Genomic DNA, 24,627 nt, shown 5'->3' with positions numbered 1-24,627 from the left:
TAAATACAAAATACTCCTCTAACTGCTGCAAGATCCTTTCTGATGATGCTCTGAACATCCCCACATCACACCTACTGACAGACAGAACTGTTGAGAATGGGATACAGCTCCAGACCCAGTTAGGACCACTGTGGCTCATGGCAGCTTCACGGCATGAAGAGGGGTAATAGGGAAGGGCAATGAAGCAGCAATAAAGGGCGAGAGATGCAGAGGGGGGCGAGAATGTATATTTTGAAGCAGAGTGGTTGTCTGCTCTCACTGGCAGCTGATCCCACATGCAGGTGGTCGACTCAGTCGCCAGGCAGATCAAAAAGTCAAGGCCCCGGGTGGACTTCCCTTTGAAATGGGAATGGGGTCTAGATATCAGACAGAAAACATAAGCAAGCTCCCAGCCACAGAACAGCTCCATATTCATGGGCGGGACTGGCAGTAGCAACGAACAGGCAGGATGGACAGAGCTTCAGCCTTCGGAGGAGAACTCATGCACACACTGGGCACTGATTAAGGGATCAGGCTTTAAGCCTACAGCCCACTGCTGCCCCTCTGTTACCAAGACACTCACTTCCTTTCTTCAGCCATGTCTTGACAAGCATCCATGGTGTGTGGCTAAGATCACTTTACTGATACAGATGCATGTGACAAATTCAACTTGAATGTGTTAGAATTCAGAACAAACACATTGTGTTTAAAGCACATTTTTCTGAAAATGAAATTAAGGCTGTTCAGATGAATAACTGGCAATGGAGAGATGCTTACAACTCTTGCTTGCCTCTAGGAATTTACTGGAAAGTTTATTCCACGTTGGCTTGATCCAACAAGCCAAGATGTGAACATCCTCATGAGTCAAGGGACCAAAGTGTATGCCTCCAGAGAAGCATCTAAAGAAGATAAAACTTTCTGTTTGTTAAAATCAGGAAGTTTTTTCCCTCTCTTGTTATATAGATACTGTCTGAATGTGTCCGTTTGAATAACAGCAAAGATGTACAGTAGTAGAAGGTCACAAAATGAAAATCTGTATCTGTGAACTGTGGTGAGTTCTGGGTCTCGAGGCACTTTTGAAATGTTATAAAACAGAACAAAAATATTTATTTAAGTGGTTATTTAAAAGCGAGAACTTTTGTCCCACCGTCCTTTTACGTGTTCTACTGTCTACACATCACATACAACTACGTTCCTGCTCACAGTGTTTATAGCGGTACTAAGAATACGCGCCACTGTCGTGTTTGGCCCATTTTACATTTGATTTGATTCCGTATTACTCCTGAACTCATCACAGTAGCCATAGTTCAGTCCCAGGAGTGACAAATCATTCCCAGCGGATTTCTCTCTGATCTCCTGTCTGTGATGCTGCCACAGTAATTCCACGTACTACGTTTAAAACATGTTCCCTTTGCTTTGCAATTTGTTCATCCTGGCATCATTACCACGACACACTCGCTCTTCCCTACTTTTCCTCCACACTGCCGCATCCCTCTGGGTCAGTCCCTCCTCCACCCTTTCCTCTTCCCTCCAGAGAAAGGCATTCGATGAGTGATTTCCCCCTGCCCCCTGTCCATTCTGCTTTTATTTTTGACAAAGGAGCAAAGAGCCAAAGTATGAATCATATGTGGCCCCTTTGGCAACCCTTAGATTACCTTTAAAGTACATATCAAGGCGAACGCAGCTGTTGTCTGATATGTTCAGAGGAGTGGGGATAGCGTGCTGTCCCATCGAAGTGAGTGCTTTGGTGTTAATGTCGGTAGTTCATACCGATTGAAGTTTTGGAAGGATGCTACCATTGTTGGTACAAAGCTGCTTCTGTTTCCTTTGTGGGCCATTCCAGTACCGCCAGCACTGCCATTTGCTTTGGTAAAGGACACGTTTTTATTGTACAGAGATGAAGGAGCACATCAGCAATCGCTCATGCTTTGATGAATTCATAACTTACTTATATCTTAAAGAAATATCTAAATTGAGGGATTCTGTTACCTGGGCTCACTGCTACGTAAAAATCAAATATCGGAAACTAATTTAAGGTGATTATTTTTAAAGGTAATTTGAAACTTTTGAAATGAAATGTCAGTTACGTGTCTTGTTTACAGACAGATGATACATATTTTTTTATTATTATTCCTGTGCATCTGCGTGTGTCTGTAGCCACAGGCTGCTGCTGGAACAATGACAGGGTGCGCCTCAGTCTCATTACTCACTTCTCCTGAGTCAAACAAACACAACTGCCAACAGTTTCTCGGTCTCACTCTCCCTCCCGCTTTATTGTTGTCTTCTTCTCCTTTTCTTCACCTCGCCCATTAGAGAGTGCTGATGGGACGTTTTCTGTGGAAAGGAAAAAGATGCACACAAGCCGAGGCTGTAGAGTAAGGAGTTGTTGACAAGGGCAAAGACGTGTTTTTGTTTTATATAAGGCATGCATTTCTCTGGTGGGGATTGACTTGCTTTATTGGATCCTGAAGTCGTCCCCCCCACCCCCCGGCGCGGTTTATCTCCTCTTTTCTGTTATTCAGTCCATAATGGTGGTGTTGTTAAAAGTTTAAATACAGCCTTCTCAAGTCATAGAGATAAAACAAAATTTATGTAAAAATCAAGGAGGTGGAGGTAGACAACTGTTTAAAATAAGGTACTTAAGGCAGTTAGCATCTCTAGCTGCAGCATTGCAAGTAGAAACTATTGGTAGATCTTGAGTTAGACTCTTTTATTGGCACAAGCAGCTCTTGGCTTGTCGTAGAACATGTCTTAAAAGGTGATCCAGAGCTTTTCAACAAAAAGCAGTCTGAGCACCATCACTTCTCCAAAGGCCGAGGGGTCATCTAACCCCGACATTGAGGTGATGCTTCAGTGGACCTTGCTCGTGCCATCCAAGCTGATGGAGCTTCTTTTTCTCCGTACTTTAACCCTGACAGACTGTCGTTCTGACGAGATGACTGGAGATCAGTGGCGCTCTCATCCCTTGAAGTGGCTCCAGGTGTCACTCCAAGGGTACCCGCCCTGTTTGATCTGCCGTCAAGCGCCTGTCGGGCCACGGCACCCTCTGATTTCCCTGTCAGAAAGGAAAGATTCTCTGCTGTCCAAAAGTTCCTCCTCTACTTTTGAAGGGTGAGGAATTGGCAGATATGGAAAATGTCTTCCCCATAATCATTTGAGATTGAGTGGTTTCTAGTCTTAGTTACTCCTATAGCTCATGTTTGGCATCCTTTGGAGATCGTCTTGACACCCTCCACCCTTGGGAGCAATGTATAGCGAGGGCCTTGATTTGATACACCGAGCCCTGGCAGTCCAAAAATCAGAAAAGGAAACAAAATAAACATCAGATGAAACCAAAACATCCTCAATGATCATGCTGTGGGCCTTGTCAAGAGAACAAAAAACATCCTCTCAGACATCTTCAGATGCTGTCCAAAGGAGGTCCCTGTCTTTTCCGAGGAGCTGCACAAACAAAAAGGAAAGATAAAACAAAATGGAGGAATGGAAGTATATATCTTCTCAGATGCCGGCTTCCTTCCTGCCTTTTATTTTATTATATCCCTTATGTTGTCCCCCCTCCTACTGTGAGCTTCTGTAGAAATTACAGGTGAGATCTCAGTCTGTGGCAGGCCCTGCCTTTCGTCTAGAGGGAACAGGGGAAGGGATGGCGGGTGCGAGGGGGGCGAAAAGGCTGAGAAGGAGAGGAAAAAGAGATTCATGCTTTGCAGTGGTGCTGTGTTGTTTGTGGAGCACACCCTTCCCTTTGTCTGTCTGGCGATAACTTATTCAGCACGAGGCCATTCATCCAGGGGTTGAGCGCAGGCGTCCGTCAAGACAAAAAATAATGAGGCGACAGCAGCGCAGAGGATAACTTTCACCCTCTGCTCAGCCCCCCACCACCACCCCACACACACGCCTCCCCTTCCGCCTTCTCCTCCTCGTAGCCTCCCATTACCAGCCGATTTAAATAGGTAATGGGGGGTCTTCTTCAGGACATTTTGAAGCAATTAGAACCTATCACGTTGTCTGAGCTTTGACTCCTTTTCCCTCCCAACATGCCATCGTGGATACCTCTGGGCATGCTTTGCAGCAGCTGCCTGGAATTTCGGGGAATGCCACATCATACTATGCTATATTTTTTGTGTGTCAGGAGGGAAAAAAGCAGTTCTTAGCAATATTTTCATTCAGGTCATTGACTTTTCCGTCCTGAACCGTGTCATATGTGTTTCTTCTGCTCAGATTTTGTAGGCTGCACATACATCACTGCATCACACTGGGGGTAAAAAAACACTTTCTTTTGTTTTAAACTGCTTTCATTTCATTTAAATGCTCATCCAATAGAATTTACTTTTCTAAATCCTTACATATACTGTATATAGTTTTGTTGTTGTTTGCTAATATATATACACTTGTTCTGAAAATGAAAACAATTCCTCCACAATAAATTACATTTGTCTGCACAAAATATATGGGAATGTACCGGGGTTGGAGGATAATACATACGTAATACGGGGTTCCAAATTTAGCAGTTGTATTGCTCCTGGCATGTTAAGGATTTGATCTCAAACATGAACAAATAAGTTAATATTTTATTGTGTTCATGTGTAAAGTGTGTACTGTTTGTAAACTTTTATTTTGGTGATTCTTGCAGCTGTAAATTTTAGGCCTAGTCCACACGTAGCCGGGTTTTTTAAAAAACGAATATCCGCCCCTCCAAAAACTTGCATCCACACCACCTCGTTTTAAAAAAAAAACTCTGTCCACACGTACCCGGATAAATACGTTGTTAAGGACATGCCAGACCTGTAGGCGGCAGTATTTCCCCCGTTCTTAACCTCGTCCTTCTTCTGTGGTCTTCCGCAAGGAGCAGTAATTCCGCTTGCAAAAACAAACAAGCAAAAAGCGCTTGGACAATTGATAAAGCGAGCGCAGCTCTGAGGGCTTCCATGATGCCGGCTAGTGTAAACACAGGTCGTACACGTGATGTCAGCATTTTTTTGTCGCGGAAAGTGACGTTGCGGACCTTAAAACTCCGGTTTTGTCTGTCCACACGCAGACACCCAAAACGGAGAAAACGCAGATCTTCACTTTGGCCGGAGTTTTTAAAAAGATCCGTTTTCGTGCGAAAAAAAAACTCCGTTTTCGTGTGGATGACAGGCCAAAACGTAGAAAAATATCTACGTTTTGGCAGATCCCCGGCTACGTGTGGACAGGGCCTTAATATAGACATCCACCGTTCAGAAGAGGTACTGCAAGAAGCATAGAGCATTTCTGGGTAAATAGAACATCTGCCTTGATGATTGTGTGACTCCATCTTCCAACGCCAACCTGGCTTTTGTTTTAATAGGTGATAATATGTGATTTAAAGGGAGACCAGGCAGTTTAGGCTTGCTTTTAGCTCCCCCTAGTGTCCGTTTAGGAGAACCAAAAGCAAAACTTATCTCCTCGCTGTGCGTTTGTCTTTTTAAATCCTTAATCTAACAGTTGAAATATCTCCCCAGCCTTCATTAGTGTCTAAAGGAGTGATTCAGATCTAGAATATGCAGGAAGCATGCTGGAACCACACTGTAGCAACAGCTTTGTCAGCTCCATTTTTGTCTACATCTAACAAACCGTACCAGCAACTCTGAAGTTGCAAGTGCGGTATTCTGGCCACAAAGGGCAGTGGGGGTCTGAGTGACATTTCATTAACTCTGTAAAGGGTCATTTTAGCACAAATTGGCTCAAGAAAATGATTTAAAAATATGAAAATGTTGCTAAGTATTTCTTTAAGACAATCCTAAAATTCACTGAAGTAGCATAATTCTTGTAAATGAAGTCAGCAAAATCTAACAGCTGGTCCCTGCTTTTTTTTTTACGCTCGTCACTTAAAATGAAGTAGTAGGGGAAAAGCTGAGACGAAGAAAGTTGCACCAGAAAAAGTCAACTAAGCAGTCTAAATGCTGTGGTGAATGCAGTGGGGCACACAATAAAAGACCACACAGAACTACTTCCTACTAATATTCCTATAATATAACAATGACATGTATCACAACATCTGTAAATCATGGTAAAGTTATAGGCAGGAATAAAACAGGTATACCACTCAACCCCGTTAGTCCATCTATTCCTGTTCTAGTTATTGCCCATCAGATGTTTTGTTGGTAGGGTGCAAAAGTCTAAAATATTTTTTTACAAATCTCAATTTTCTCTTGTCTTAATATTTTTCTTCTAGCTCGTCAATCATTTGCAGTGCCTCTGTGTGTCTGTGTGTCATCCTAACAGCCCCCCCAGGATGGTGCGATGAAACACAGGCAGAACATTGTTGCCATGTTGTTGACTGCATAAAAGACCCCCTTCATCACAACGGGCAAAACAATAAAAAACAGTAGATGCTACTTTTTAAGTTACAAAACTGAAAGGCAACAAATCTGTTGGCATCAAGAGCTCCTGTCAAAATACTTCAACAATTCATTGGTCCATATTCTGAGGAGAAATATTCCAAACTTTGGTTCTTTACACAGAACACAAAAATAGAATTTTATTGTGTTTTCATTGTTTCATAACTGAAGGCTTAAAAGCCAAAGGTTGGGTCCCCGCAGCTTTAGTTGGAGGGTGCTTCTTATGAAGGGAATTATAAGTGTGAAACACAAGAGTTGTTGAAGCATCTCTCACAAAATCTTATTTGCCAACGGCCGTCTTGCAATGAACAATGACGTCCACAACCGCACGAAAACTCGCCTTGAATCTTCTTTTAATACTTTCTATTGTCATTTGAAAACTGGATTGTTTTACTACCGGATTTGTCAGATAAATAAAAAAATAGCAAAAGAACCAAGGTTAAGATAAGTTGTGCCTTTTTATTGACTAAAAGCATTATCATCTTTGTGTTTTTAACTAACTGGTATTTCTGATTTGCAGCATTTGTTGATTTAAATGTTGAAACTGGAACAATTTAACACAAAGCTTTATTTTACAAAAACAATACCTCCACATGGTGTTTAGAGGTGTGAAGAATGAATGCACCTTTAAAAACTATATTTAAAAAAGAATTAAAAATGATTTTTTTTTTGGAGGGGCACAACACTGGGTTTATGTTAAAGTGACTTTACGGACTTAAGAATTTTTATGCTCGCGATTGCCCCCTCAGGCCAAAAGCGTAGCGGCAGCTTCAATAGTAGGCTCGTGCACGAGGCGCGCATGCTTTACGTGCACACTCCTTAACGAAAGTAACAGCTGAGACAGTCAGCTCCGCGTGTGTGTGTGTGTGTGTGTGTGTGTGTGTGTGTGTGTGTGTGTGTGTGTGTGTGTGTGTGTGTGTGTGTGTGTGTGTGTGTGTGTGGGTGGGTGGGTGGGTGGCCCAGAGGACAGGAGAACGTGCAGCTAATTCATTAAATAATTTGGTTCTGTACCTTTCTCTTCAGCACAGCCGACAAAGGTTTAAGATGGGTCAGTCCTCCTGCATGCTCAGATCATTCCCTTCCCTTGCTTGAAAAATTGTTCCAAAATAAAAGTTGAACCCACATCTTTTTTATCTGTGAATTCAATGCCTTTCGGCGAGTGTCAAATAAAATTTGGGGCATCTTACTGTAAAAAAAAATACCATTAATGTAAAAAAGAACTCTAAATGATCTATGTTCACACCCAGAATCGAACCCAGATCTTCTGCATGGGAGTCAGACATCTTACAAGGTGAGCTGCACTCTAGTAACATTCACAGTATCTGTAACTTTTACATCCTTGATGACACCTGAAACACCGTCAAACCAAAGAACGGTTCGAAGCGAAAATGGCTATTTTGTTGCTAATTTGCAGGAAATATCTAGAAGAAAGTTCTACAGAAAGTAGCTAAGGGTCCTCAGAAATGTAGCTAGGTTTGACACTAGGCGTTAGGAACAGCGACAAAGACTAAAGCTACGGATAGCAAATGCTACGGGCTATGCCTGAGCATGAACGCGCATGAAGCAGCCTGCTCGACCCGAGCAACTCTTTTTCTAAGATTTTACAGAAAAACAGGCAATCACAGTAAAAATGCCAGGGCTCATTCTACAGGACCAGGGCATTGCAGGAGAATGTATGAAGAAGAAATTTATTATTTCTATACATGTTTTGGCTGTCAAACTTCCATAATGTCCCTTTAACATTTACCAGCGACTAGAGGGCACCATTGCGGTAAAAAGTCCGCTCAGCAAGGCGAGGCTGGGACTGTAGAAAATAGTGGACTCGACAAGTCAAGCAGCGCCTCTAGTCCCAGAAGATGTTCTAATGGTTAATAATGTTGTAAAATTAACTTAGTAGAAATTAGCCCTTACCCCATACAATTCATCACTGGACATGGTGCTGCCTGGTCCCTTCTTGTATCGTCAGTGAACCAACATCCGGACAGCTGGAAAGTTTGTTCTGTTGTTGCACTCCCACCTGTACACACTAGATGTCGCTATGGTGCCCATGTTCCATATTCAACCTTTAAACTTAGAAACATTTGCCCCCAAAAAAGGAAAGTGCTTTTCTGATTATTATGTGCGCTTACATTTAATTTGTATGTTTTTAAATATTTATAGTTGTATTTCATTTGTTAAAAGTGATTCAGTTTATTGACAAAAAGAGGGATGCAGCCACTGTTACATGATATGTATAATTTCACCCTCAAGACTCAGCAAAGCATACATTTTTTTGTAAAATCAGGATTTGGTTATATTTGGATAGGATTATGAAATCTTTATTTGTAATAATTTATGTATTTTAGATTATTTACTAGTATTTTTAACATCATTTAAACTGTGTTGCATTTAAGATAGTTTAGAAAGGCTTATTGGTTATATTTTACAACAATGAAAAAAATAGTTTAAATTTTTTTATGTTAAAACGGTTTAGTTTGAGGTTCTTTCTCCCAAGTTTTAAACAAATTAGCAAAATGTATTTTTATTTTTTTAAAGGGACCATCTGACCTGTTTAGGTTTTAGCATCTGAGATTTAGAAGGCCACTACTTATCGAGGACAAAGTAAGTAAGGAACAGACAATTATTTTTTTCAATACTTATTAATTTCATTTTAATTAAATACATTTTCAGTTATTCATCACACATATGGGCTTCCTGCGGAGGTGGATGTATGTCTAAACATTTGCGACAACACTCATTCTTAAATTGTTGCACAGGTGGTTTTGTTAATTTTTCTGATGTTGAAACTGACTTCTTATCTATTTTTCTAAAAGCTGCATATGTGTAACCTAGAAATCTAGACAAACCGTAGCCAAAGCAAAATGATTTTGCTCTGCAGGTTGGTCTAGCCATGTTCCATTAGACCCTCAGAAGGCCAGACCAGTGTGGTGTCTTGCCAATCACAGCACTTTATTTGATAGGAAGGAAGGGGAGTGTTACTGCCTCTGATCAACTTTGGATTATTTAGACTTCTTTGAGTCAAGAGCAGATAGAGATACATACGTCCTTTATTTAGAAAAATAATCTAGTTGCATCTTCTTTGACAATGAATGGCAGCCTGTCCTGTTGACTGGCATCCATAGCAGTGAGTAAGTCCTGTTGTTTGTTGTCCAGTAGCATGCAGAAACACTTGGAAAGACAACTGTAGATCCCGTCCCATGATTGAGATCTGTCTATATGAGTCATGGCCAGACTATATGTTCACATACGGTACAGGCCAAAAGTGTGGACACACCTTCTCATTCAATGTGTTTTCTTTATTTTCATGACCATGACCATTTACAAAGAGGCCAACAAGTGCTAAACACCTCTGGAAACTTATTCAAGACTGTTGGAAAACCATTTCAGGTGACTACCTCTTAAAGCTCATCAAGACAATGCCAAGAGTGTGCAAAGCAGTAATCACAGCAAAGGGTGGCTAAGTTGAAGAAAACAGAATATAAAACATGTTTTCAGTTATTTCACCTTTTTGGTTAATTACATAACTCCACATGTGTTCATTCATAGTTTTGATGCCTTCAGTGAGAATCTACCAATGGTCATGAAAATAAAGACAACACATTGAATGAGAAGGTGTTTCTCAACATTTGGCCTGTACTGAATATAGAAAGGCTTATAGGCTAGCACATGTGCAGAAATCTTGAACAGTAACATGTTGATCCCAGGGAAAACCTAAGAATTTTCTAGAAATTCTGTAGACGATGACTTTACTTCTGGGATTGCTGTTCTTTGATGATTCTAAAGTCATCCGTGTGTTTATAAACATCTCTAACTCGTCATTCATGATTTATATGAATTCTTCTTAATAATTTCATAAGTGCTGACAATAAAGTGAAGTAGTGAAATCGAATTAATAATCTCTTTTGAGAAACAATGGTTGAAATGAGCTAAAGTCAAGTGCAGTACATGCTCAAGCCATTGGCTCGGCGCAGGGTTTGGGGAGTGAACCATCCATGCACGGCTTGTAATGACAGGATCCGTGTTGCCCGTGGCTTGTGGCCCACAGTGCTGTTTGTTTGGAGAGTGGTGCTCGGTTGTGACGTGCTGGCCCAGCTGGCACAAACTCCATGGCCCCTTTGCCCCAATGGTTGGCTCCTTCTTGAACCACACCAGCCAGGCGGACTGGCATCCAGAAACCTTAGGGGGGAAACAAATAGTGGGAAAAGGAGGGCGTGACAGTGGAGACGAGCTGTTGGCTGAGCACCTCGGTGTCAGACCAGGCCCGCTGCCAGCTGCAGAGAAGACTTTACTCACACCACAATCTTCACATCTCTTTGGTGACCGGGATCGTAGTTTACACCTAAAGGGTCAACATCATACCATTGTAATCTTCTCAGCATGAACAGCTATGTTCACCCTGTAGCACAAGACACTTTGCAATGTTTCTTAACACATTTCTTTTGCAGCCATCACAATAATTTCGGGTAATATTAACTTGTTTTCTATAGTCATGTATGTTTGAGTATCAATGTAGCGTAAAGCTTTACATGTGATTTAAACACACATGAACACTTTTTTGGTTTGTAAAAAATCTTCGTTCTTATTTGAGGCCGACCGATATGTTTTTTTAAGGCCGATACTGATTTTTAAAGAATTGTGTTGTCGAGGGCAGACATCTAAAGCCGATTATTAAGGCTGATATTTATACGTTTTAGCAGCACATTGATTGTGAAAGACAACTGACCACTCGCTGTGTGCAATATAAATGAAATAAGTCAATGAATCTCATAATATTAATTGAACTTCAAATATAAAACAAACTCAAAACATGAACAATGACAGTGTGTTGGGGTCCTTCGGGTCCTTTCTTCAGTCTAGTAGAGGCGTCAGTTGGCCACACAGGTGCTTCTTTTTTATTGGCTTTTAAAAATAATTTCGGCCGATGGCCACTATAGAAATAACTGAATATATCGGCCTCTAGTTATTACTTCCTGTGCTGCTGGAAACTATTCAAATAGAAATAATATAAAGAAAACAAATTCACAGAGTTAGGCCAAAGAGATTTTGCCAGGAAATAAAAAGAAGGTTTAATAGCAGTACATAGAGATGGTTTCAGCAAAAGGTCATCTCTGGCTTTTGTGTAGCCAGAAGTACCATTTTAAACATGCCTTATTCCTTAGTTGTTGTTTTTTTTTTTAAATATGTTTTTGGGAAATTCCTAAAACCAGAGTTTAACCCTCTTATTTGTGTAAAATTTAGTTTAGTTTTATATTAGACATTTTAAGAACACATGTTGGGCATCATCGTGATTTCAAGATAGGTGTTCGAGTATAAAAGCTCTCACACAAACTCACTTAGCAACATGTTCAAATTTTTAAATCATCTTCTTGAGCCAGCATGTGCTAAACTTACCCTTTACAAGGTTAAAGAAATGCCACTCAAACCCCTACGTCCCCCTGTGGCCAGAAGGCATTTGCAACCAACAGAGTGGTGGGTTTCTGCCTGTTGGACTTCGAAAATAATGGAGCTGACATACCTGGTGCTGCAGTCTGCTTCCAGCAGGTTTCCTGCATGTTTTAGATCTTGAATACAGCTGATTCCTTTGATAAACCGCTCCTGTAGAAACTAATGAAGGCTGGGGCGATGTTTCAGCGGTTAGATTAAGGTGTTAAAAAGATGAATGCACAGCGAGGAGATAATTTTCACTTTTGATTCAACTAAACAGGCACTAGGGGCGCTAAAAGCAAAGCTAAAGCTGGCAAGTGTGCCTTTAAATTCCCATCAAGCAAGAGCACAAAGAAGTAATTGGCTAAAAGCACGTAGAGCCCAACTTCTAATGTCAAACTGCTTATTTGCATGAAAGGTCGAATGTCATGACCCCAAATTCTTTTCTCTGTGTAAAGCTGATTTGAACAGAACCAATCACAACATGTACTTTTGTAGGTTAGATGCAGACCAGCCCTAGCAAGGGCACTCGGTTCTTCCTGAGATATCTACATTCTCAAACTCATTGCATTACAAATTTGAGAGCAACTTTGTTTATTTTCGAAGAGTTTGCTGGGTTGCATGCTTACATCCTGTCGGCTCATCGTGTAAACTTTACCCCCCCGCACTCACACACATACATGCACACACCCCAAGTTCCGATGGCGCCAGGGCTAACATTGCTTCACTGTTAGGGGAAGTTGTGAGGACATTGATGTCTTGGCCTTGCATCCTGGTGTCATTTTCCCAGCCTGTTTGTGGAGCCCGCTGATCCCCTCATTCTCCTCAGCTGACCTGAATGCATCACCGAGTATCACACACATGTGAGGAGCCTGATATTCCAGGCAGTAACAAATGTTTTCCTAGCCTTGCTGCTGCATTCTTACTCCTCACAGCTTTCGTCTTCTGCCCTGACTCATATTTAGCCTCTGCTGGGTGGATGTTTGGCCTGAATCTTTGGGCCAAGACTCTTCTTTTGTTTAACAAGACGTCGATGCACACCCATCCCATCCAAAACTTCCCTTGTGGTGTAGCACTGGAGAACAGACTAGACATAAACCATTTCTAAACACTGGTTTCATTTCACCAATCTTTAATTACATTGTAGCAACTGAGGTCCAGAATCGAAGAAAAGCACTGTGCTATAATAGCGGTGAGGGAGGGATACCACTGCAGGTTAAGAAAAGGAAAAATGTTATACAGCTAGAAATGAAGAAAGAAGCTTAAGGTGTTTTGGATCTACAGTCTTCTAAGAATGATTTACTGATTGAAACCTCTAACTATTGAAAATGGTTGTTAGAAGTTAAGCCTTATGGTTATTTTAAAATCATCCAAACTCACTGTTAATTGAAATATTTTTACAAGACCCTTCAGATACAGTCCCATTAGTCATCATCACACACTGGTGAAATTACATCTCTGCATTTGACCCATCCCCGTGGGGAGTGGTGAGCTGCAGCTGTGGCTGCGCTCTGGAACTATTTGATGATTTAACCCCCCAATCCAACCCCTTAAAGCTGAGTGCCAAGCAGTGAGGCATTGGGCCCCATTGTTAAAGTCTTTGGTATGACCCAACTGGGATTTGAACCCCGATCTCCCAGTCCCAGGGCAGACACTCTACCACTAGGCCACTGAACGTACGACATTGTTACCACAGTAAATCTGTGATAGCCTTTGCATGAACTCCAACATGTCTAGACAACAATCCATGTTCAATGTCAAAATGTATTTTAGGACTCTCAACCCTTTTCAGCTTTAATTAAACTTGTGCAGACATTTTGTACTTGTTTTTTTTTTCCAACATAACTCCATAGTTCACATATTTAAGCTTATCCTCAAGTGGCAAGTCATAGCCAATTAATTGTAGGTATACAAACCACTGGGTTGTGTTCCAGTCGCACAGTGTTTCAGTGTATTATAATGGCATGAAGAGTGTCATTGTACCCCAGAGCGATGGACATGCCTTCTTCCAGCTCAGTGACAAAGGCAGCTGTGAGGTCGTGGCCGAGGCCAAGGCTATCAGTGCTATTAGTCTGGCAGAAAAGGACCATAACAACAAGCCCTGTCGAATAATGGTGTCAACAGTGGGATTGTTTAGCTTCATTTGTGTAAGGAATGTCCCCGGTTAATGGTGACGCGTCGCTGTCTATTGACTCAGAGGGTCAGACTTGACCAGGCATCTGTACTTTGCTGGTATCTTGTACCATTCTGCAATCTGGATCATGATTTATGATATTTTCTTTCCTTAAACTTTCATAAGTCACAAAGGTCAGCTGTCAGCAATGGTTAGCCTAAAGACATAGGTGTAGGAGATGACATGACGCTGTTTTTTTTCTCCTCCCACTGAGACTATAATTTTTGCGCCTAATCAGAAAACAGTATTTTTTAAAACTTTGTTAGATTTGATTGGGTTTTGGTCAAGTTTTCCCATCAATATTTAGGAATAGAAATGACCCTTGTCAGTGGAGTTAAACGGTATCTCAGAGAAACTTTTTCTAAATGCTCTTAGCTGATTTAATCTTTGTGGCTACTAAGTGTTGTATAACCACTAAAAGCTTTTGATTAATAAAAGTGACCCTTTTCAGGCTAACTTCATAATTCTGATACATAAGAGAAGATCTATCAGTATTTAGTGCAGCTGCCCTGTTGTAAAAGACTGTTTCCACAGCTCCAGATGCAGGCTGCTCTCTGAACTGTCAGACTATCTGTTATTATTCAGCCTCTACTGCCTCACCCTCTGAGTTTCAGCACTTCCTTTACCTGACTTGCTAGATAAAATGATTTTTTTCTCTGTTCTCTTCTTCTTTAGTCAGAATATTGCTTTTCCCCCCTTTGCCAAGCCACGTCTTCCTCACTCTTCTAACAGTAAATGTTAAGATCCAGGAGTAGATCAATGGCTGTTATCCTTTGATGTGCTGAGATGCATTACTAGAGGTGAGTTCTAATTGGGGCAGAGAGCTGGAGATCAATGTTGGCTGTAATTGCCTGATACAGGGATGGGTGTGAGACTTTATTATCATTAATATTTAGACATGAAGTGGGAGGACCCAACCATGGCTAAATGCACAACTGACTTGCTAACCCTTCATCTCAGGAGGCAAGCAGATCGATTAGAGTTTGTTGAGGAGTGGCTGAAGGAAAGGAGGTCGCGGAAGTGGAGCCAGTTGGCTAAAGTTGTGTCAGGCTTTATTTATTCCAGTAACTAAAACACAACACAGAGAAACACATTTAAATCTGGTAAAGAATGAGAGCTTTGTGTAGCTGTATCCAAATATTAATGTAGTTTATGTGATTAGTTGGCATGTAGCTGAGTTTTTTTAATTACTTCACTAGTTTAAGGTGATATAGGTTTATTGAACAAGCCAAGAGAAAGAGTTTGCGGTGTTTACCGTTGTGACAGGGTCCATTGTTTGAAGGATGAAACAGGATATGATGTAGGAGGAGCTCAGGCTGCAAAAGACAAGATGATGCTACCTAATCTTATGGGTAAAGAGAGGACTAGACTGTCTGATGGAACAGTCCCAGTCTAAAAGCATGACCAGAGGGGGCTGGGAGGATCCCCTGTGTCCACAGAGGTGGTTGAGGGCATGCTGAAACTCTGAGGCTGTGATGTATACTCTCAGTGCTGCCTCCTCTGGTTTTGTTTCCTTGTTCCCCAAGGACTGATACCTTAATCATTGTACTTAGCAAGGCAAAGATGGGTAACAGGTTGCACAGTGGCAGGTGTGTTAGCTTTCACGTGTGTGTGAGCCGTTGTCTGATATTGGACTGGTGAGGGAGAAACCCTCCAGAAACCAGGTCAGTGGGAATGATGATCCAGCAGCTTGATGGGAGTGGGGTAATATGTCAAAAGAATAAAAGTAGACTTGAGTCTCACTGCAAAAGTTTCCACAAAATATTTTAAGGGTCTTCTACTACAGTTACCTAGAACCTAGGAACTGATTGGTACAAGAAAAAAAAATCCAACTCCATTAAAAAAGATCAAAACGTTTATCTATCTTTTCTGGCTGCCAGGTAAAGGTCAAGGTGACTTTATTAATACCCACAAGGAGATTTATCTCACGTACAACAGACACAAAGTCATTCCCGTTGGAGTCCGGGAGAACTTACTTACATCTTTAGTAGCTACTTATAGCTAGCTGTAAGTTGCTACCGATAAGCTAATAACCCCCAAAACAAATGTTAAAGTTCATTGTGCTGATTTATACAAGCTTCATATAAAGTTTAGTTCATGCAGTGAATAACTTATTTGTTCTTCCTCTTTATTCATCCTCGTTATTGTTTTGGAACTTTGTGACCAACACTGCCTCTTTTTCTCTGCAGCCATTTTTAATTCATCTTCCCATTCCATCATGAATCCCTGACAGTTCCAGCCCGCTAACACTAGTGTCATTGTGAAAAAATGAACATGTGTTCGTGCCACAAACGCCCCACTGTGTAACATTTCAATTATTATCCCAGATTAAACAGATAACTGAAAATGTTTGTACATCTGTTACATGTTGCCAGCTCATGCTGGAAGATGCCAATGACAATCAACAATCATGGAACAAAATAAAAAGAAACTGACTTTTTTTGTAGATAATAGCCAAGTAGAACATTGTAGAACCTTGTTTTCCTTCAAAATGGAAACCTTTTGTCTTTTGTGCAGAGATTGTTTTCAACAGGACAAGCCGTTGTGTATTCAGCGTGCTCACATTTTCAAAGTCTTTGTTCAGCCTCGTGTAAGAGGTTTGCGTTCAGCAATAAAAACTTAAGTTAGCTGTGTGTGCTCAGTAATAACTATGCTCTCTCGTGTGCCCAAATATGTTTGTGTATTTTTATGATGGGAATTTGTGTATTAGTGCAAAGTTTGCCCGTGTGCTTGTGCTTGTGTGTGTGTGTGTGTGTGTGTGTGCTCGCGCGTGTGCGTGTGTGCGTGTGCGTAGGAGAGGATACCTACATGTGTGTGTTCGAGCGTGTGCGTGCGTTCATGCCCGAGAGTGTGTGGATAAGGGAATGAGATGAAGAGGAGCTTTCACACTCAGAGGCGTCTCCATCTGTTCTTGTGGGCCTAATTGTTCCTGTGTGTGCAGACGTGTAAAAAAAATAAAGGAAGGAAAGCAACTGTACTCATCCCCTGTCTCAGAGTTATTTCTGTAACATTAAAAGACCGCCACCAGCATGCTCAAGATTATTGCCATGTAAATAGCGGCACTTGGCTCGATTCGCCACTAATGAATGTCATTTACTCTTTTAAACGAGGATTAATTATCGACAGAGGACCTCTCTCTCCTCCCACGGGGAGCATGTCACAATTAGCTGCCAAAAGATGACTGATATCATTTCTGTTTTTTAAACACATCTATATGTAGGCATATGTTCCTGTGACGAAAGTCGCCCAATTAACTATAATTCTGAAAAAGACGGGGAAAAGGGACGGATGTCAGAAATCTGCCCTCGACTGGGCTGTGCATTTGGGTTTTTGTTGGATGCTGGCGCTGGACATTGTTGTGAAATTAAGGGCAAAGAAAGACTTGTGATACTTTGGAAGTAGCCTCCTGGTTTGCAAACTAAGGCAAGGAAAACAAACACAGGCCTCAAATTAGATTTCCCAAAACATTGCATTCCCTCTCATTTTACACACCACTGCGGCCTGCAGACCAGAATAGAATAATCCGGTGAAACCGCTGCAGAAAGAGAGCGGCACAGTCACAGGAACACTTGACAAGTGAGGGCTCTTCTTGATCTGTCTTATTACTCTTCATAAAAATGAGCTAAAGCATTTTCACCTTTTCTGTGGCTTCATCATCACTGTCAAGTCTGGTTGCTCGCTCTTTTCCCTCTCAGTTTCCCCCTTCCTTACCCTGCCTCACCTTATGTGGGCAGCTTGCGCTGATGCACGTAACGTTGGGTTATTTCTGCTGCCAGTGGGAGTGTTTGAGGTGTTCAGACTAAAAAACAAAACTCAGATATGAAACATTATCTCTAATTTGCCAGGGACATGTCTAATAATTTTGCCTACATTAGCCCAAACTACGAGAGCCGACGTGTGTTCCAGAGTAAAGATGTCAGAAGGAGTCCTGACTTTTCCACCTTCCTTGTTTTATGACTACATTCGCTCTCTGCTCCCTTCCTCGCCTCTGTGTGAAATGAGCGAGTCTAGGCTTTCCTCCTCGTTCCCCCATCATGCTCTCGGACACTGCTAAGATTTCTGTTTGGACCAAAACACGAGATTTATGGCTCGCCGAGTGCGCCGTCAGACAGTATGTCACGGCCATTAAGTAAATGTTTGTGTGTATAAATTTGCTGTACCGCTAGCACACACACACACACACACACACACACACACACACACACACACACACACACACACACACACACACACACACACACACACACACGACATCATGTAAACAGCAGGAAGGTCCCGTGTTCCCACAGCTAAGAGAAGAAGCCTAAATAATGTAAAAAACCAAAGCCTTCTTACATCAACCCCTCATTTCCTTACCTTACTTTCACCCCCTCCATCTTTCTGTCAGTGTCAGTGTGAGGGGCATGCTTCAGGCTGTTGCAGGTTTAGCACATACAGAGGAGTGCAAGAATAATTTAAGATCTGCTCTGTTTCATCATCTGCTGCTGTCAGAAGTTTGTATCTGAAGCGGGAGCCTGAACGTTTGCTTCCTTGGATGATGTGTCACAAGTGGCACTTTGTTGTGCAGTTGTATTTGTCTTTGGCAGGTTCTACACAGTCAGAATGAACAGGGATATACAGTGGGAGAAGACTTGTGTCTGCCTTCACAACTGGTGATATTGTTGGTTAGTGTTTGGGTTTGATTTGTCTTTGTGCATTTGGAAGTTTTCACATGTATTTTTTGTAATAAAAAAAAGAAGAAAAAAAAAAAGAAATTCCCCTAAATTCCAATGATTGCAATGATTCAGTGATGTGATGATGGACTGGGATGTTTTAACCTTGAAGGCATTCTGTAACTTATGTTTTCTTTGAAACTGAACCATATAACAGATACTAGACACTGACATAAACCACTTCCAAAGGTTTTTATCCCACATACCCGGGTAGTTCAAAAGGAGACGTGGATATTAAGCAGTGAAAATGTTTTTAAAGTGCCCGTGTACACAAGGTGTAAGTGAATAAACAGGAAAACAGCCAGCAGCCTTTGCAGATCGAGTCCCTCTGGCTGTGGGCCAGACAGGTACTACCTCCGGCATAGTTTCGAAAGGGCCACAGCAAAAAGAGGCTGCCTCAAAAGTCAGGCTGTCTGCACATTTCTGCCGCTGATGGCATACCAGGGGCGCCATTTTGCTCCTTGAGACAGACAAGCCAGAGGATCTGATTGGCTTTCCGCCAATACACACTCACAAAGACTCTTTTGACAGCAGGTCAGTCGGTTAACCAAGCAGTAGGCAGAAGGAGTCGGGGATAAAGCTAGGAAAAGAGTCTCTACAGTCCTCAAGTTCCAATTGTAAAGAGGGTTTTGCATGTTTTGCATCGTCTTTAAAAATCTAAAAAGCTTAAAGTTAAAATGGTCACGAGCAGACGTATGCACATCCTCAGACATGAGTGAGTGGGTGCATAGTGTCCATGAGCAAACATGACCTGTACTTGTATGTTTGGAGTGTGAGCTTAAACCAACGTAGACTTTCAGACTGGCGAAAGCAAACTACCCGTGTGTAAGATAAACACATGCAAGGGCTGACAATAACCTGCAAAGTTGTTTCTCTTCTACCTGATATATCTTTATCAAAACTGTTGACTACATCTATGCTGGAGTTGCAATTGCAAATTTCAAATAATGCATTTATATTTATGGTAAAAAAAAAAGATTGTTTATTAAATATTTGGTCTAAATCCAAATCTAAACCTTTTCAACCAAGATAAAAGAAAGCGCACTGCTCAGATTATCCCTATTATGATACAGATTCAGCCTCACCTCGTATAGTTTTTTATCATAAAGCTGTGTAGGTGCTGACATGGTTCCGTTAAATAGCTGCTGATGTTCTTCAGTCGGCTTCTGTGCTCATTATCTCTCCAGTCCAGACCTTGCTTCGCTGCTTTCTCCTGCCTCACATCTCCTCCGCTGTGAATCGGCCACTTTGCATACGACTGATGTTTAAATGCTGCATTGTTAACTGACGTGGGGTAGCCCTTTGCTGACCCGGGAGGTATTTGCTCGTTTGATCATGGGGCAGCAGTTTTAATGCATCGAAGCAGCGCCGCTCCATAAAGCTCCTGGTATAGGTAGAGACGGGGGCGGAGGCAGGATCCATCGGGTTGCAGGCCTGAAAGTATTGAAAGAAGGTGATTATAAGAATATCTGGTGGTCAGCAACGCCAGAGGGGACGGTGCTGACCCTGCGTTTCTACTGGTGCAGCAATGGTGGGAGTTGTGGCAAAGATCGAGCATCGGGCTCTATTGATGAGCAGGCACAACATTTCCCTCCTATTGTGGGGTCACTTATAAAGCTTCAGATATACTCTTGTTTCAGTGATTTTCCTTCTCATATCACCAACACTGATTCATAAAGTTAATTCCTTGAACAGAATTTTAGGGTTTTGACTTCGGCGGCGCTCATTACATAAACAATTTAAGTGAAATCTCCGAGTCGGTCAAAAGTTTCCTTCTCCTTTTAGGATTTTTGTCTCTGGATGCAGTAATCCCTCTACACCAGCGGACAACACAACAGAAAAGTGTTGAGAAACAGAAAAAGCAATGGCACAGTGTACAAGTTTGTGTTTACACCTTGGGACCAGTGTATCAAGACCCTGTCTGCACTGAATGTAGCCACACTCTGGCCCCTCAAAGGGAAATATCGAACCCCCACACATCCTTCTTAACTTTTTCTTACCCTTCCTTGCCCTTTTTTCTCATTTCTCTCTTTCTTCTTCTTCTCTTTGGTTTGTTCCTTTGTGGAAACTCTCAGACTGGCAGTGACCACACATACCTGGGGAGAGAAAGAAACCTATACGAAAATGCACTTCGCTCAGCTTCATCATTAATATTTGATGGATAGATCCCCTGTGAGTTTCCTATAGCATTGCATGGAGAACTTGTGATGTGTTGGAGCAAGTCATGGTTGGTTTCAGAGCCAGTGTGACCAGGTGGATCAGATAGACTATTAACTTAACTGTTTGCTTACAAATTCAGCACAAAGTTAGATTTTTTCCCATGCAAAGAGAATATTCCAAACACTAATCATACAGTTGTACCAATAAGACTTGACATTGTTTTCTCAGAAGGCTTACCTTTTAATTCCTCTATGAATAATAGCATTAGCATGTCTCAAATCAGCTCCTTCCTTCTATGTCTAAGTCAAGCTCTGGGCGTCCTCCTGAGATCTCACAACTAGATCTGCAAATATGATTTACCTCTTTTTATTTCCAAAAGTCCCAAAGCAACCCAGATGCCCCTTGACTTTTGAACCGTGGTTTACAGGAAAGCAGAGGTGAAGCAGCAATCTGCATCTCTCATGGCGCTTCACGCCCACGCTGTAGCTGAGATGGAGAGATAGAACGCCACATGAGTTGACTTCTAACAGGAGGAAGAAGAAATTCTTAGTCGATAAACTCTGACTGTCATCATCAACCCCTTTAAGTTCCTCGCTTCCCGTTGCCCCCATCATTTCCCATTTTCTTAGTCGACTTTTTTCTTCATTTTTTTCTTCTTTCTCTCTTTTCCTGAGTTTTTGCAGAAGATTGACCCTGCGTGGATGCAAAGCCCTGATTAGCAGGTCTTCAGAGCTCAGAGTCTATTGATCGGGTCTCCAGAGCACTAAGCAAATGTAGCAGGAGAAACAAGTCAATAATGCTGCTACTGCAACAATCCCTGTCACACCGGTGGCTTTCCCCGCAACATGATACAATTGTTTGAGGAAAGGAGAGATTTGGTAGTGAAGTTGTTTTTTTAACATGCCCCTGTCATTCCCTTCATAAACCATGCCTGATCTCCAGTTTTACTATGGAAACATTATTTTAAACAGAGAATCTACTTCGGGTTGTTTTACAACTCCTAACCAAACATTTCTCTCTGGTTCCACTCTTGTGTCTCCCTCAGCTGGAAGACAGAGCAGGAGAGTTAGTCTGCAAATTTAATGGAACGGCATGGATTATTTAGACCGACTAAAGTCTCCCTTGTAGTGTCAAATGGGGGGCTGTAGGATGACATTATACCTCTACCTCTTTCTCCCTCCTGCTCTCCTACTTCCTGGATAAAACCATTATCAATCTCTAATAATATTGAACTCGTCTATGTGTGTGCGTGTTTTACATGCAAAATGTTCTTTTGAGCAGCATTTCCACATGCATGAGAAGTTTAAGACCATTGCTGGCTCGGGTCCTTTGCACCTGCTGGACGAAGCGTGAGGCTTGTTCAAGAATCGCCTTTTCCTCTGGCTCACATGTGGCTCTGACATCCAATACAGGCTTTTCTAGTCTGCATTCAGTCCGGATCAACATACAGATGTGACCTTATGGGCTATTTACAGATTTACTACTGTGCTGAAAGTTAAAACCCACAAAATGTTGCAAAATCTAGATGAAAATTTTAGGTAGTTTTGAGGGTTTACGTCTGTTTCTCAAATAATTTGAGTCTTACTGCTCACAACTGCTTGTACAAACAAATTTATTGTGCACAGATTTGGCAAAAAAGTAGAGTTTTAGGTTTCTGAGAGCAAGGTAGCTTATACGAGAACAAGGTTTACATTAATGTTTACATTTTGTGCCTTGGCCTGTGCGGAAATGTGTGCATTTGTATAATGCAGGGCCGTTCTGTGTGGGTGTGTGTACGTGTGTTTCTGTGCATCCTGGTGGGCAGCATCACAACATTGTTGTATCCACTGACACACAAGATCCAAATCCATCCGGGACTTGAAGCAAATATTTGGAGAGTTGTTTTAAAATGGCAAACAAACAGCATGCGGAGGATTTTCTTTACCTGTTAATAGAAAAGGAACAAACATAAACACTATTCTTTCTCATGGAATCACAAATACTTTTTTTCCAATGAGCCCGACGAGTTTAAAGAGTTTATCTGATGAAGGATTTAGTTTGAAATGAGAAATGGTTTGAAACACCGTCTGAGATGGAGCTGACGGGATACATCCCTGTGATATTAAAGTACTTTGATTCAGCTTTTTAACGAAGATAATCTAATATTAAGAAAATAAATGTTATTTCAAAGTTCATACAGTTTAGAAGAACTGATAAAGTCGTTTTTAAGAAGGAATTTCTAACCACAAGTGTATTATTGTCTGCTTCATATTATCTGTTTGTAAACCAAGCAACAACCAAAACACACTCCTAAGTGTTTATTTAAAAAATTAGAAACCACACACATGATTAATGTTCTTTTGTTGAGATATCAACACTGAACAAACAATAAAATTTATGGACGTCACCGTTTCGGAGGCCTGAAGCTGTAATGGCTGTTGTTTTTCACCAGTAATCGGAGCTGCAGCTGGCCTCTGGCCCTCGCAGAATATTTACAGTACGAGATTTGTCCGCCCTTTTTTTTTTTTTTTTACCACGGAGGAAATAATTCCTGCTGACGCTGTAAGCCAGTGATTTCATACGCACCAATAAGTGTCTTACCCCGTAATCAAGGCAAAGAGTTGTAAAAATGAAACAAAGTCAAGAGAAAATGCTCTATCGGAGGAATCAAAAAAGCAAAAAATAAATAAATAAATAAAAAGCTAAATCTATGAGTGAAGGGACGTGAAGAGGACACAGCTGTGGAGAAGAATCTACTGAACAAGAATGGAATTAAAGAGGGAAGACAGGAGAGGGCGAGAGTTCAGGCAGGTAACCTGTCCAGGGAATGATCTGTATACGTTAGGAGCTTAGAAAGCCACCTGTACTAGCACCGGGATAAGGAGAAGCTGCAGCAGCTACCCAAAATTGCTACCGGCAAGAAAAGTTTTTTCAAAATTCCAGAAACAGTTGCAGTACATTCTCTCTTCCTCTTTCACACAATCTCCATTTCCCTCTCTATCTCTTATTTTTTCTCTCAATCCTTTATTTCATCTTCCTCCTACTCTTGCATACACATTCCCAACTCCCACGCTGAATTCACTTCTTCTCTCTACCCCCTTTCCTCATCCTCTCCGCTCCTTTCTTCCAGTCCTCCTCTGCTGCCGCTTTTTTCCTTCGTGCACTACTTTTTCCGGCAGAGTCCCAGTGTTGGCTGCTGCTGGCCAGGGTTGTTAGCCACCAAATGAAAAATGAATGAACTGGTGAGGCCCCGGTGCTGTTCTCCTGCTTGGCTGGAAGAGAAGGAAGTGGGAAACAGATAATGATAACCAGGCCATGTCTTCCTAAAAACCAGGCCATCTATGTCAGTTTGTCAAATCAAGTTCAAATAAAAAGTAAATCATTAACTCAATTCTTTGAAATGGGGAGTTTTGTTTGGAAATAATATTTAGCAATTAGGTTTTCTGCGATTTATTTTTTATCATTTTTTACATGAAGCTGAAGCCTTGTGCAGCTGTTAGGCTTAGACTAGATGTAGGTATTAATTACCATGTACTTAATAATTGTTTAATCAATAACAAGAGTTAAACAAACTGATATTTATTAGACAAACCAATTAATAATTAGATAAGAAAACAGTCTGATGAATAATTATATACAGCTGTGAAGTAAATACTACATTATTATGTGTGTGTCATATTTTTATTTAACAAATCTCAGATGGGACAATGTTGAATACACAACTTAAACTACTTTTATTGCAAAACAGTTTTTTAAATGTTTTTATTCAGAATTATTGGATGAAACAATGTTTTACATTTTCTTTAAATAAAACATATGAAACATCTAATACTACTGTATG

The 24,627-nt window shown here is 41.3% G+C and overlaps 1 protein-coding gene across 5 annotated transcripts in view; it reads left to right on the top strand.

The window, feature by feature from the left end:
- vti1a (vesicle transport through interaction with t-SNAREs 1A) overlaps positions 1–24,627 on the top strand; it is a 141,095-nt gene that overhangs the window by 103,044 nt on the left and 13,424 nt on the right. The window lies entirely within an intron of this gene.

Source organism: Nothobranchius furzeri, chromosome 16 (assembly GCF_043380555.1).
Source record: "Nothobranchius furzeri strain GRZ-AD chromosome 16, NfurGRZ-RIMD1, whole genome shotgun sequence".
Classification (NCBI taxonomy): domain Eukaryota; kingdom Metazoa; phylum Chordata; class Actinopteri; order Cyprinodontiformes; family Nothobranchiidae; genus Nothobranchius; species Nothobranchius furzeri.
The sequence above is the reverse complement of the archived record's forward strand: the minus strand, read 5'-3'. Positions and strand labels throughout refer to the sequence as shown.